Raw genomic sequence first — 12,058 nt, 5'->3', positions numbered from 1 at the left:
TTAAGTATGCAGTGGTATAGATTTAAGATATGATATGATACGGGCTTAGTGCTGAATGACTAAATTACTATGAGATTTTGACTTAGTCCCTTAATTGTCTTTGTTCAGATACCACTCACTGTCATTTATATCACAGGAGATTGTTTGATAATTTAATATTAGTGATCATTTCATCAGAATTTCTAGAAATTGTATTAGCAAGGAAGGTTCACTAATTTGCATTAGTAGGTAAATAAAAAATAAAAGCACTCTTGAGCCTCCATAATGAAAGGTTTAGAAATTTTTAAAAAATACAAGAATAGAAAATAAAAATGAGTGAAAGAGAAAAGGGAGTGGAACCCTCTGATATGTCACCTAGCAAAGCATTTTTCTTTAAATTTACTTAAACTGTACAAAAAGAAGCATCTTTCTCCTGAGATATCTCTATCTCAAACTTTTACTTAGTGACAGGATAATCTCACTGCCCAGGCTTGCCCTTTTGTACGATTACTGAATTCACATTCTGAAATGTATGAAAGTGGATTTCTACTCTAGCTCGATTACATTCTGCTTTGTTATATTCACCATGTCATTACAATCGTCTGTAGTTTGGGGGAACAGTCCCTGAGGGAGGTTGTGAAATCTCTTTCATGACAGATGCTTCAAAACAGAATTGGCACCTACCTGTCTTATATGTTCAAGGAACTGATGTTCTAGGAAAGAGGGTCTGTACCTTAAAAGTTTATGTTTTTTAGCTTTCAATTCTTATGAAATATTATTATGATTATTCTCCAATGAGAGAATAAAGGGGAAAAGAGAAAGAGAAGGGGATAAGAAAAAAAGAAAGAGAAGGGTAGACAGATAGACATTTATAGTTTCAGAGACAAATTAAAAATTTTCATGCTATAAAATGCTTTGGGACTTTTTTAGATGAAAGGCATTTTCTCTGAGTGTTTATATAAGTTTATAATTAGGTTCGTTCACTTCTTTTATGTGCATATACCCTCACCAATATCATCTACCTCTTTCCTGACTTTTGGAGTTAAGATTTCATTTTCTATTAATTGACCTTCATCGTAATTAGATTGTATAAAGCCCGAGCATGGAGTACATGGAAAATATTTATGCTTCCATTGTGTGAAACATCAAAGTGGCATGGATTGCAGATTGTTCCTAAGATCAAAGCTATCAGCCTAGGCCATATTATTAGTACAATTAGTCTGACATTGCTCCTTCTTGACTATCCCCAAAGTGTAGCTTAGAATGGCCAGATGATAGCCAATTTTCAAGAAAAGGATTTTATGAAAATTAGAGGCCGTTTTTCTTTTTTTGCTAATGGGAAGGGAATCACAAAAAAGTAGAAACAGCACTACATAAAATTCCTATGAAATTCCTTTTACCTATTTGTCCATAAATATCTTGAGAGTCCCAAAAGACCTCCAGTATTTACTATCACAAGTAAGAAATATTTCATAACTATTGTGCTATCTCAAAGCAACTTCTAAATTTGATTTCAATCCTGAACAAAATTTAGAAAGTACAATGAGACACTGATTCCCTTAAGAATCATCTTTCTTCTAATATATTACATTTTCAGGCTGAGTTTATGTGACACCAAAGCAATTGGTTGAAAAATTTTAACAAATCATCAATAAGTTGCTGCAACTCTAACTCATCTTGACTGATTTGAATGGTTATAGAGCACCGATATAGATGCCAGGTTTGATTTTTAAGGAATTGAAAAACATTAGAATTAAGTTCTTGTGTAATAGGAAATACATTGGAAGGAAGGCTTCAGTGTGCAAACTAAGACAAAAGGACCTCACAAGATAGGGATGAACTCTGATCTGAGTCTGGAGTTGAGATGAAATGAGAGTTCATATATAAAGTAGTATGGTAAAAAAGGTAGGGATACTAAACACATGAAGTTAAACAGATTTAAGTACTTTTTGAGAAAAATATACTTTATTGAAGAAGCAGTTACTTATCTTCCAAGGAATGATCAAATGTACCCATGAGTGCAGTGAAGTAGGTGATGATCCAGTAACTGACAATGGAAGTATTGATGATTGGTGTCACCAGATTGGTGTCAGCTATTTATTTTCTTAAAAACATTATCTTCCCCAGGGAATGATGATGATGATGATGATGATGATGATAGCTAGATAGCATTTAAAAGGCAGTTTAATATTTGCAAAATACTTTACAGATATCATCTCATTTGATTCTCCCAACAACCCTGAGAGGTCTGAAGGCTTATCCACATCTTTATGTTTTCCTTCAGATGCTTTGAGAATCAATTCCCCAGTGACCTCAAAACTGTGTAGCATAGATATCAAATGTATATATCTAATCAATTCAAACCTTTTTTTCTTCAGAACTATTTTCACTTCTGTAAACATAGTCAGGACTGTTCTAAATTTTTAAGAGTACAAATAAAGTGACTCCACAGTCTTTGATGGTGAAAAAAATGTTTGCTTTAGAAATTTCTATAGATCATTTCCATTTTCCATCTGTTTATTGTCCTCTTTATAGTTCTATTCTTAAATTCCCACCAAATGACTTTTCCTGATTGAGTCTCTTAGTAAGGTTACTTTGAATTGTTTTCCCCCTTTACATTTCTTCTTATTGATTTATGAGGCAATATTGCTTATTATCTTCCACCATTCTTCTCTGTGAGATTTTACAAATTAGTGTCCCTCTTGACTTCCAACTTTATCAAAATTAAATACATTCAGTGTTCATTGTGATCATTTTAGGCTCTTTTAGTTATGCTCATTATGGGAGTTGATTTAAATTTCTAGATGTAATTGTTATAATCATTATCAATATCCTTTTTTTTTCAATTCATTGCTCATTTTTAAGAGTCAATAATTTTGTGTAATCAAACAAGTGTCTTCTTTTAAATGTATGCAAGTCTTCATTTTATTTCAATCGTCTAACTTTGTATTAATTTTAATATTTCCCTAATTAGTCTATTAGCTGATTATATACATGTGACTACATCAGAAATCATTTGGTTTTTCTCTGTTAAAATATAATTAATTTCATGTTTGTAAATGTTATTTAATACTTGCCATGCCTAGAACTTCCCCATTCTTTCATTTAGAAAAATATTCAGATATAAAAGAATTGTTCCTTTCCAATCCACAAGTATTATTCCTTACTCATGAGTAATGTCTTCCAATATATATTTTTACCACTCTCACCTATGCCCAAATTTGCACTGAGGTCACCAAGAATCAAAGTTCATTCTGCTTTATTTTGGAGGGTCTATCTATGTCTGCATCAGATGCTACTATATATACTGCATTTATTTTCATGCTGGTCTTCCCCCCCCCACACACACACACACAAATGTTATCATGAGATGACAAAATATGCAACAAAATATTTTTGAAGGTACAAACAATTCCAACAACTCCTTTGATTTGACTCTTAGAGAATCTGTGACCCATTATTCCATTTAGTCGTTATCAATTCCTTTTATCTTCTGGTGATGTTTATAGATAGAATGCAAGTTTAAGGTTGATAATCATTTGTGCTTCAGGTAGTATGACCATTCATCAGGCATTGAACTTGGCTGTCGAGTTTAGAATACTGATAGCTAGATTGATGTTGAATGAAAAACAATTATTTGATTCTTTAATCCTTTTGACCAAAGTTTTCACCACTCTGTCAGTACCAAAACAAAATGGGAAACATGAAGGATTGAGGGTCATTTTCTATTTTTCTTGGTTTCAGAAGTATCATGATCAAAGAATTTATCATCAAAAACATCAGCCTAATGACAATTAGACCTTTGTGTGTAAGCCAGGTGAATCCTCAGAAAACAGATAGAATATGTTGCCATGATAGTACTTTACAATCATAGATTTATTATGGCACTTAAAATAATAGATCTTTGGGGATAATGTGAGGATGAGGAGAAGAGAAAAGATATGAGAAGAGAGAGAAAAAAAGAGATTAAGAGATTTTTTTCTACCCTTTATTTTATTTTTAAAAAGTTTTTTTCCACCCTTTATTTTAAAAATCAAACTCCCCCTTTTGAAAACATGACACACTTATCCAAGAAAACCATGTACACATTAATAACAGCATTGTGAGATGATCAACTCTGATGCATGCAGCTCCTCTCAGCAGTTTAGAGAGTCAGGACAACTATATTAGATCAGTTATGGACAATGCTATCCCCATTCAGAGGAAAAAAAACAAAACAAAGCAAAAAAAAATCCTTCAGAATCTGAAGAACATTACATTTACTTTTTAGAAAAATATTACTTATACATTTCTTTCCCTTAAACCTAATTCCTCATACCAAAAATGGCTACCCTGTAAATATGGTTAACATAAATATATAAGTTCAATGTTAACCTCTCTGTTTGCTGCTGAGGAGAGGAGGGTGGGAAGGTATTGAGAACTGTTGTGTATGGGAGAATTGTGAATTATCTTCACCTGATGTCCTTGAATGCCAGAATCTTATCTTACTAAGTGCCATGGGAATGGGAGTGGATGAGAGAGTGGAAAGGTATTTAAGCATTGTTGTTTTGGTAAATAAATGGAGCACTTGAAGATCTTGAAAGAGTACATGTTTCCTTTGTCTTCCTTGTCTCCCACCCCTACAAAGTTTGCCTCGGAATGATAAGGGAGTCCAGCAGTGGGACTCTACATAATAGCACCCAAACAGGGACAATAAAGGTGTTGTTATCTGAGTAAAGTCCAGAAGAAGGACTTAGCAGATACAAAAAAGAGAACCAGGCAACATTCAAGAGTGGAAGACTCTGGAGAAAGTAAAAAGTTTACCATGGAGCTGATTTTAAGGAAATTGAAACAAGGAAGTGTGGAGGAAAGGGAAGGTAAAGTGAAAGTGCATTTGTCTCCATGGCCTGAGGCACAAGGAATAAAAAAGTATTATCAAGAAAAACCTAGGATCAGCCCTACAGCACCTAGGGAAGAGATATCAGCAGTACAAAAAAGCCATCAAAAAAGCAAAAGATCAGGGAGACAGTTTGATGGATCTAGGAGCTGAGTTCCAGTCATATCCTGTTATTGAGGAGCCAGATCCTTTTAATCCAGGAAACCTTAGGCAAAGACATAAGCCACTGGATATAAAAGCAGTCAGAGATTTAAAGAAGGCATTAGGGGAATACGAGCCAAGATCACATTTGTCCGGCTACAATTGGATACTCTTGCATACTCCATATTAACACCTAGTAATTGGAAGCAGATAGTTAAAGCTTGTTTGTCACCTAATCTGTTGTTTGGATGATAAAGTTTATAGAACAATGTAGACAGATGGCTTTGAGGCATGCACAAGGTTCCAATGCCACCACATATTATGAACAATTAAGTGGCACAAGTCAATTTTTCAACAATGCAGACTGTCTATATTATAGGTTAGAGACATATGAAAGAATTGTTACCTGTGTAAAGAATGCTTGGGGACGTATTACAACACAAAATGATAAGAAAGAACCATTTGCACTTATTAGACAAAGAAATGATGAGGCTTTTGTAGATTTCTTTGCCCAGTTACAGGAGGCAGTAGGAAGAACTTTAGGAGATGTAGCAGGAATGATGTATTAATAAAACAATTAGCATGGGCTAATGCAAATGCTGATTGTCAGAAATCAATGATTGGCTTAAGAAGGGATGCCACCATTGAGGAAATGATTCAAAGATGTGATGGAGTAGGGTCTCAGGTGTACCATACAGAATTAACAACAGAGGCATTTGCTAATATGCTCATTGGAAATAAAGAGAAATGGACTTGCTTTGTTTGTGGAAAACCTGGACATTCAAAGAAATATTGTTGGAGTGCCCAAGGAGCTAAACCCAGAAAGGTCAGGGCACATCATCCTAAAACTCCATGCCCAAAGTGTGAAAAGGCAGGACATTGGATATCAGAATGTAGACAAGGAAATTTAAATGGAGAAAGGGGTCCTCTCCCAGGGGCCCATCAAAAACAATCATGGGGTATGACAGTTCAGGACCAGCAGGAGATGGAATGGAAAAACTATTATGCAGCTTTGACAGCAAGTAGACCCATATCAAACTATTGACAGTCAAAAGTGCTGGGAAATTTTGGGTGCCTCCACATGCTTCTATTAAAGTACCTATTCTACAATTAATCGATGAGAAGTTTGCAATCATTTTGGCTCCACCTAATCCAGAGTATACTCACATTTTACCTTTAGTAAAGTATGTGAGTGTGGAAATTTTCTCTATTGCAATAATGAATGCTAATGATAATAATAGCTACATAAATGAGAAACAATGCATATCTCAGTTATATATTTTTTCAAGATCTGGTATAAATTGGAAGAAAAGTGAGTTTAAAAAGGGGTCAAAACAGAGAAACCACAATGAAATTATGTTTACAACTACAATCTCTTCAGGAAAAAAAAAAACCTTTGTGTTATGCAAGTAGAAGGAATTACTTTCCTAGGCTTGACTGGTACTGGGGCAGATTGGACTGTGTTCCCCACACAAAACTGGCCATAAGCTTGGCCTAAGCAGGTTGCTGATATTAACCTAGTAGGCATTGGAGGTAGGACAGGAAACAGAAATTTCTTGTCAACCCTTAAAATGGAGAAAAGAAGACAAAGCAGGGACAGTCACTCCTTTCATAGTTGAAGGACTCTCTACAATATTATGGGGAAGAGATATATTGTGTCAATTAGGGGTTTAGAATTAGCACAGATTCTCTGATTGGGGTTGCTGTTGAGTTGGGAAGTGGAGTCTCAGAGACAGTTCAGCAGGGGGACCAAGTTCCTCAAGCAAGCAGTGTCAGCCCCATAGCCAGCAAAAGTGATGTCAGCATAGAGGAATCAATGGAAGTAGAATCTCTAAGGCAGTGCCACAGGGGATAAAGCTTCTTGCTCAGCAGGAGTCCATCCCAGCACAATGAACTGGATACAAAGGACCTGCTTGCTGCTCCTTTTGGCTGCCAGCCTGACTGTGCTGTGAGCATTAAGCTATCCAAACCCTAAACCTACAGGCAACTTTAGAGACTTCTTGTCATTGCCAAAGACCCCAAAGCAGAAAGCAGAGCCTGACTTTGATGCAGACCCTGACGCTGAAGACAAATACAGCAAGTTTCACTTTTCAATCTACAGACCCCAGGCTTTGAGTTTGAGATCCTTGCTCCAGTCACAGAGGGCTGTGAATTGCTTTCTTCTTGTGTTGAGAGCGAAAGTGTCTCCTGCTGTTGGACAGTTTGTTAGGGTGATGGCTGCTGTTCCCAAGGTGGGGCAACTCCTGGTTGCACTGGTGTTCACCCCTTAAGTGATTTCTAATGCTCTCTCATTCTCTGCCCCTCACACAGCCTGCAGAGGGAGGCCGGGAGAGAGAAGGGAAATCTTCCTTTTTGGGAACTTCAAAACTCAAGCTCATGTCTCAGATGGAATGCAGGCTTTTCTACAAGGACAATATCCCTCCAAAAACTTATTTTAGAAATCAAGAGACCCCCATGCCTTCTTCCTGGTTTGGGGAGGAGGTGGGGGTTGGGCAATGACTGTTTTTCAATAGATTATTGATTGGGAAGCTTTGTGGTTCAATAAGTTAAGAGAAAAGGGGAAGATTTTTTTTTCTGGGACTGGGAAATTTGGATTTTGTCTTTCAAATGAAGTTTATGCCTATGGCTTATAATTTCTTTTGATTAGTCTTGATTGTTATGTGTGTATGTGTGTATTTGGACATCTATAGGGCATTCTACATCTCTCTACTGGCCTGGAGAGGTGGGAAAATGTTTCTCTATTCTGAGATCTGGTACTGGCCAGAGTATCAGTCTCAGCTTGATAAATGTCATACAAAAGAGTTGTTTCTGTGTTCCTGTTAGTGTCGAAACTTATGTGTTTGTGTGTTTGTGTGTGTGTGTGTGTGTGTGTGTGTGTGTATGTAATTCCGATCTGAAATACTTAAATGTTACCTAAATTAAGTTACTCCTTTTAGTTTGGGTTTTGAATTTGATTACTTTGAAAGGTTTTTTTTGGTTGATAAAAGATAAACTTTTGTTATCTTTGTGTGTAAGTTGAGGATAAAAGGTATTTCAAGGAATTTGGGAATATTGCTTTTTACTATTGTTTAATTGACATTTTTAATACTTTTTTGAACTTTTGTTTACAATTTATGTGGCATTCATTATGTAATAATTTTGTTTCAAAAACAAGAAGTGGGATGTGTTGGGAACCATTGTGTATGGAAGTATTGTGAATTATCTTCACCTGGTGTCCTTGAACACTAAAATTTTATCTTACTAAGTGCCAAGGGAGTAGGAGTGGATGAGAGAATTGAAAGGTATTTAAGCACTGGTGTTTTGGTAAATAAACAGAGCACTTGTAGATCTTGATGGAGTACTTGTCTCCTTTGTCTTCCTCCTCTCAGTCCCTCCAAGGTTTGTCTGGGAAAGATAAGAGAGTACAGAAGTGGGACTCTACAGGAAGGGATGGTGGAAAGAAATTTTGTAACTTAGAAATATGCATAAGTGTATGGATAAATGTTAAAAAAAAAAACCTTTTATAACGTATTTGGAAAAGTAAAACAACATTAAAAAAAGAACAAAGAAAAATGTCACACTTCACTAGTGTTCTCCTAGTGCAAATGGTAGATTAGCCTTTTAAGATATTCAGAGGAAAGACACAGTAAGATTCCTAGGTGCAGCATTATTATTACTATGATTATGCTACATGAAACTTTATGGTGTGTTTTATGTTCATCTAAATAGCTTATACTTAGTAGGAGATTGCATTCAGACAAATAGCTACACACTCAGCTTTCCATCAATCAATATACTCCTGTGAACCAAGTAAAGTGAATTATCCATTACAAACTTGACATGTCACTTACAGAGAGAGAGACTTCATTCCATTCATACAGGAAGATGAAACTGCATTTTTTCTTCTATGGACTTAATTTGAAAGAGTCATTTAAGCACTCTCTCCTCACATATGATTAGTTTTGTAATGGGGAAGTTAAACTGAATTTTATTCTGCCTCCTGAACCTTTGATAGTAGCATCCTATCCATTCTAATTGAAGAATTCATCTTAATGGTCATAAGAAATAGAAATAACTCATTAAAATTTCAGGTGCCAGATGGAGTTTAAAGTGCATGAGAAATGGAAATGTCCTCTGATAATAGTGAACTATTCCAAAAGTCACAAAAAAAGAATAACAATGAACCTCAAACCATCATTTTATGAAAATTTCTTATTATAACTACATTTTAAGAAAGAAATTTTATTTTAACTCTACTACAATATGTATGCTTCACTATTTAATTACCTTTCCTAGCTTTATCTTCTCAGAATGCATTATAAGCACATTTTAGAATAGGCACTGTAAAAACTGAAAGGTGGCCTGAAATAATGGATAGAGGACTTGTTTCAAATCCCTCTTCTGATATATGCTGGCTTTGGAGTCTTGAACAAGCTCTCTAAGAACATCTATATTCTCTAAGATTTGGTTATTGTTGAAGAATGGTTTCTCTGCATTAGTTGGAAAGCTTTTCTCACCAGGAGTTCCCTATAACAATGAAAACACAGGTTCTACACTTAAAAATAAAGAAAAACAAAAACAAAAAACTAAAAGTAAGAAACAACTTTTGTTGTACCAGCATGTACTTCAAAAATATTTAAAGTGATTTGTTCTCAGTTATCCATAATACTACTTGTGTACTAATATTCCTACTATGTTAGAAGAGGAAAAGTGAACTCTTTTGTACACTAAAATTTAGGACAAGATAGCAGGAACCATAGTTATCTGGGTCATGAGAAGAGATTCAATTTTAATGTCTATCTATGTATCTATGGGTTGAAATATGTATTCATGTCTATCTTACCTGACATCTCTCATTTAAATAAAGATATAGGTATATGGATGTCTAAAGGTTATATTTATATTCACCTTTCCACATAACTATTTAATTACTGAGTTCCTTAATCCCATAATAAGAGGATGGAAGAAAATCTGCAGTTTCATGGTTATACTAAAAAGAAGTACAGAATGCTCAAGCTATTACAGGAAACAATGGTAGTGGCAAGTTTAAAACCTCTGAGACACTGTTCCATTACCATTTCCCCATTCTACCACCACCGCATTTCTCTCAGTTCATTAATGCATGGACACAGAACAAAATTTGTTAGTTACATTCATTTTGTAAATTGGGAGATTGTGCAAAGAGAGACAATCTCACAGCAATTCATTTGCAGAACTGGAAGGCAGATCAAATTTCCAGCCAAATATTAAATAACCAAAATGTGAACTCATTAAGCACTGGCAACCAAAGTGCCAGGATTATTGAGACTAGTGAAAAGTACCAAGGGCTCTTTTTTTTCCTAGCCAGCAACTCTAGAAATCTTTAGGGGGCAATCAATCAAAAGGATACTAGCATAGCTTGATGATATTATCAAAGAAGACCATGACATCAGGGAGGTGACAGCATGACAAGCACATGAATTGGATCTGAGTGAGGGGTATTGTGCTAAGTCAACAACCTTACTTTCTACTTTAAAACCATCTGGATCCAGTGGCAAGATACGAGTTGGGTCCTGAATTTGAGGGAATCAGGGTAAAGTGTACAATGTTTTTCTGGTTCTGCTCACTTCACTCAACATCAATCCATGTTACTCCTTCCATATTTTTTCGGGAAAACTATGTGATCATCATTTCTTAAAGAACAATAATATTCTGTTACATTCATATATCACAACTTGTTCATCCATTCCCCAATTGATTGGCATCCTCTCAAAAAAGATTTTTTATGAATATTCTTGTATTTGTGTGTCTTCACTTTTAAGTGATCTCTTTGATATATAAATCTAGTAGTGGCATATGCTGGTTTAAAGGGTATACATAGTTTATTGCCCTTTGGGCATAGTTCCAAATTGCTTTCCAGAATTGTTAGATCAGTTCACATCACCACCATTAGTGTATTAGTGTCCCAGTTTTCCCACATCCCCTCCAACAGTTATTGAGGCAAGTATATTTTAAAATAGAAACCCAATCCCAATTTGCAAATCACTTACTTATCCCTTCACATATTTAAAACATGTGTTAAAAATTCTTAAACATATACATTTACAAATGGTCAGGAGAGACCTAACCAAATTTGCTTTCAAACTAAACTTTCTATCAATAATTTAAATATATGTTAAGATAATTCTGAAAAGACAAAAAAAAAATGGAGGTTTTGAAGTGATAGGGGAGATTTGACCTTTCTTTTTTGTTTTGTTTTGTTTTGTTTTTCTATTTATTTCTTCATTTATTTATTTATTTATTGCTATAAACACAGAGGAATAAGTTCTTTTTGGGGGTAGGGGGTTGCAAAAGAATGCTTTTAAGTCACTTGCCCAAAGTCACACAGCTAGACAATTACTAAGTATCTGAGGTCGGATTTGAACTCAGGTACTCTTGACTCCTAGGCTGGTGCTCTATTGTTCCACCTAACCCCCTGATTTTACCTTTCAAGAACAATTTCTTTGAAGTTGAAATCTCAAACTATGAAATATTTTGTGTAAAAATTATTTCTTTATCCCAAAAAGTAAAGTGACATTCCTGCATAGAAATCATTCATTTATTCCTTAAACTAAAGGGATAAAAGTTTAATTTCAACAAAATACCCTACTTTTCCACTTTCCCCAAACAGAATTTTGCTTTATCAAATCAGGTAGGTCTCCTTAAAAGAATGGACATTTGCCAGTTTAGGAAAATAGGGCAAATTTTATGTCCACTAGAAATTATTATGTTTACAGTAAAACAGACCCTTCGTTGAAAAAAAGTATACTAATTTGGAGGTTAATAAGATATTTTAGGTAAGAGAAAAGATAATTCTAGCAAAGAAATTTCACACTGAAAAAAGAATGGACAATTGAACATAATAGATTAAAGAGAATTGAAAATTATTTATTATTTTTTTTAAAAAAAGAACATCACAAAGTGAATATATTATTCCTGTACAAGAGACAGAAATGTCCTGTCTTTGACAAAGACTTAAACGACTGTGTGATTACAACTATAAATCGTAGAGCAAGTACAAATCTGAGTTCTCTGTTCAATGGTATCACAGGTCCCATCAATATC

At 34.9% G+C, this 12,058-nt stretch overlaps 1 protein-coding gene across 2 annotated transcripts in view; it reads left to right on the top strand.

The window, feature by feature from the left end:
* LSAMP (limbic system associated membrane protein) overlaps positions 1-12,058 on the top strand; it is an 801,725-nt gene that overhangs the window by 735,936 nt on the left and 53,731 nt on the right. The gene's annotated exons all lie outside the window — the stretch shown is intronic.

The sequence above is a fragment of the Macrotis lagotis genome, chromosome 1 (genome assembly GCF_037893015.1).
Source record: "Macrotis lagotis isolate mMagLag1 chromosome 1, bilby.v1.9.chrom.fasta, whole genome shotgun sequence".
In the NCBI taxonomy this organism is placed as follows: Eukaryota; Metazoa; Chordata; class Mammalia; order Peramelemorphia; family Peramelidae; genus Macrotis; species Macrotis lagotis.
This window is presented reverse-complemented; position numbering and strand designations above follow the sequence as displayed.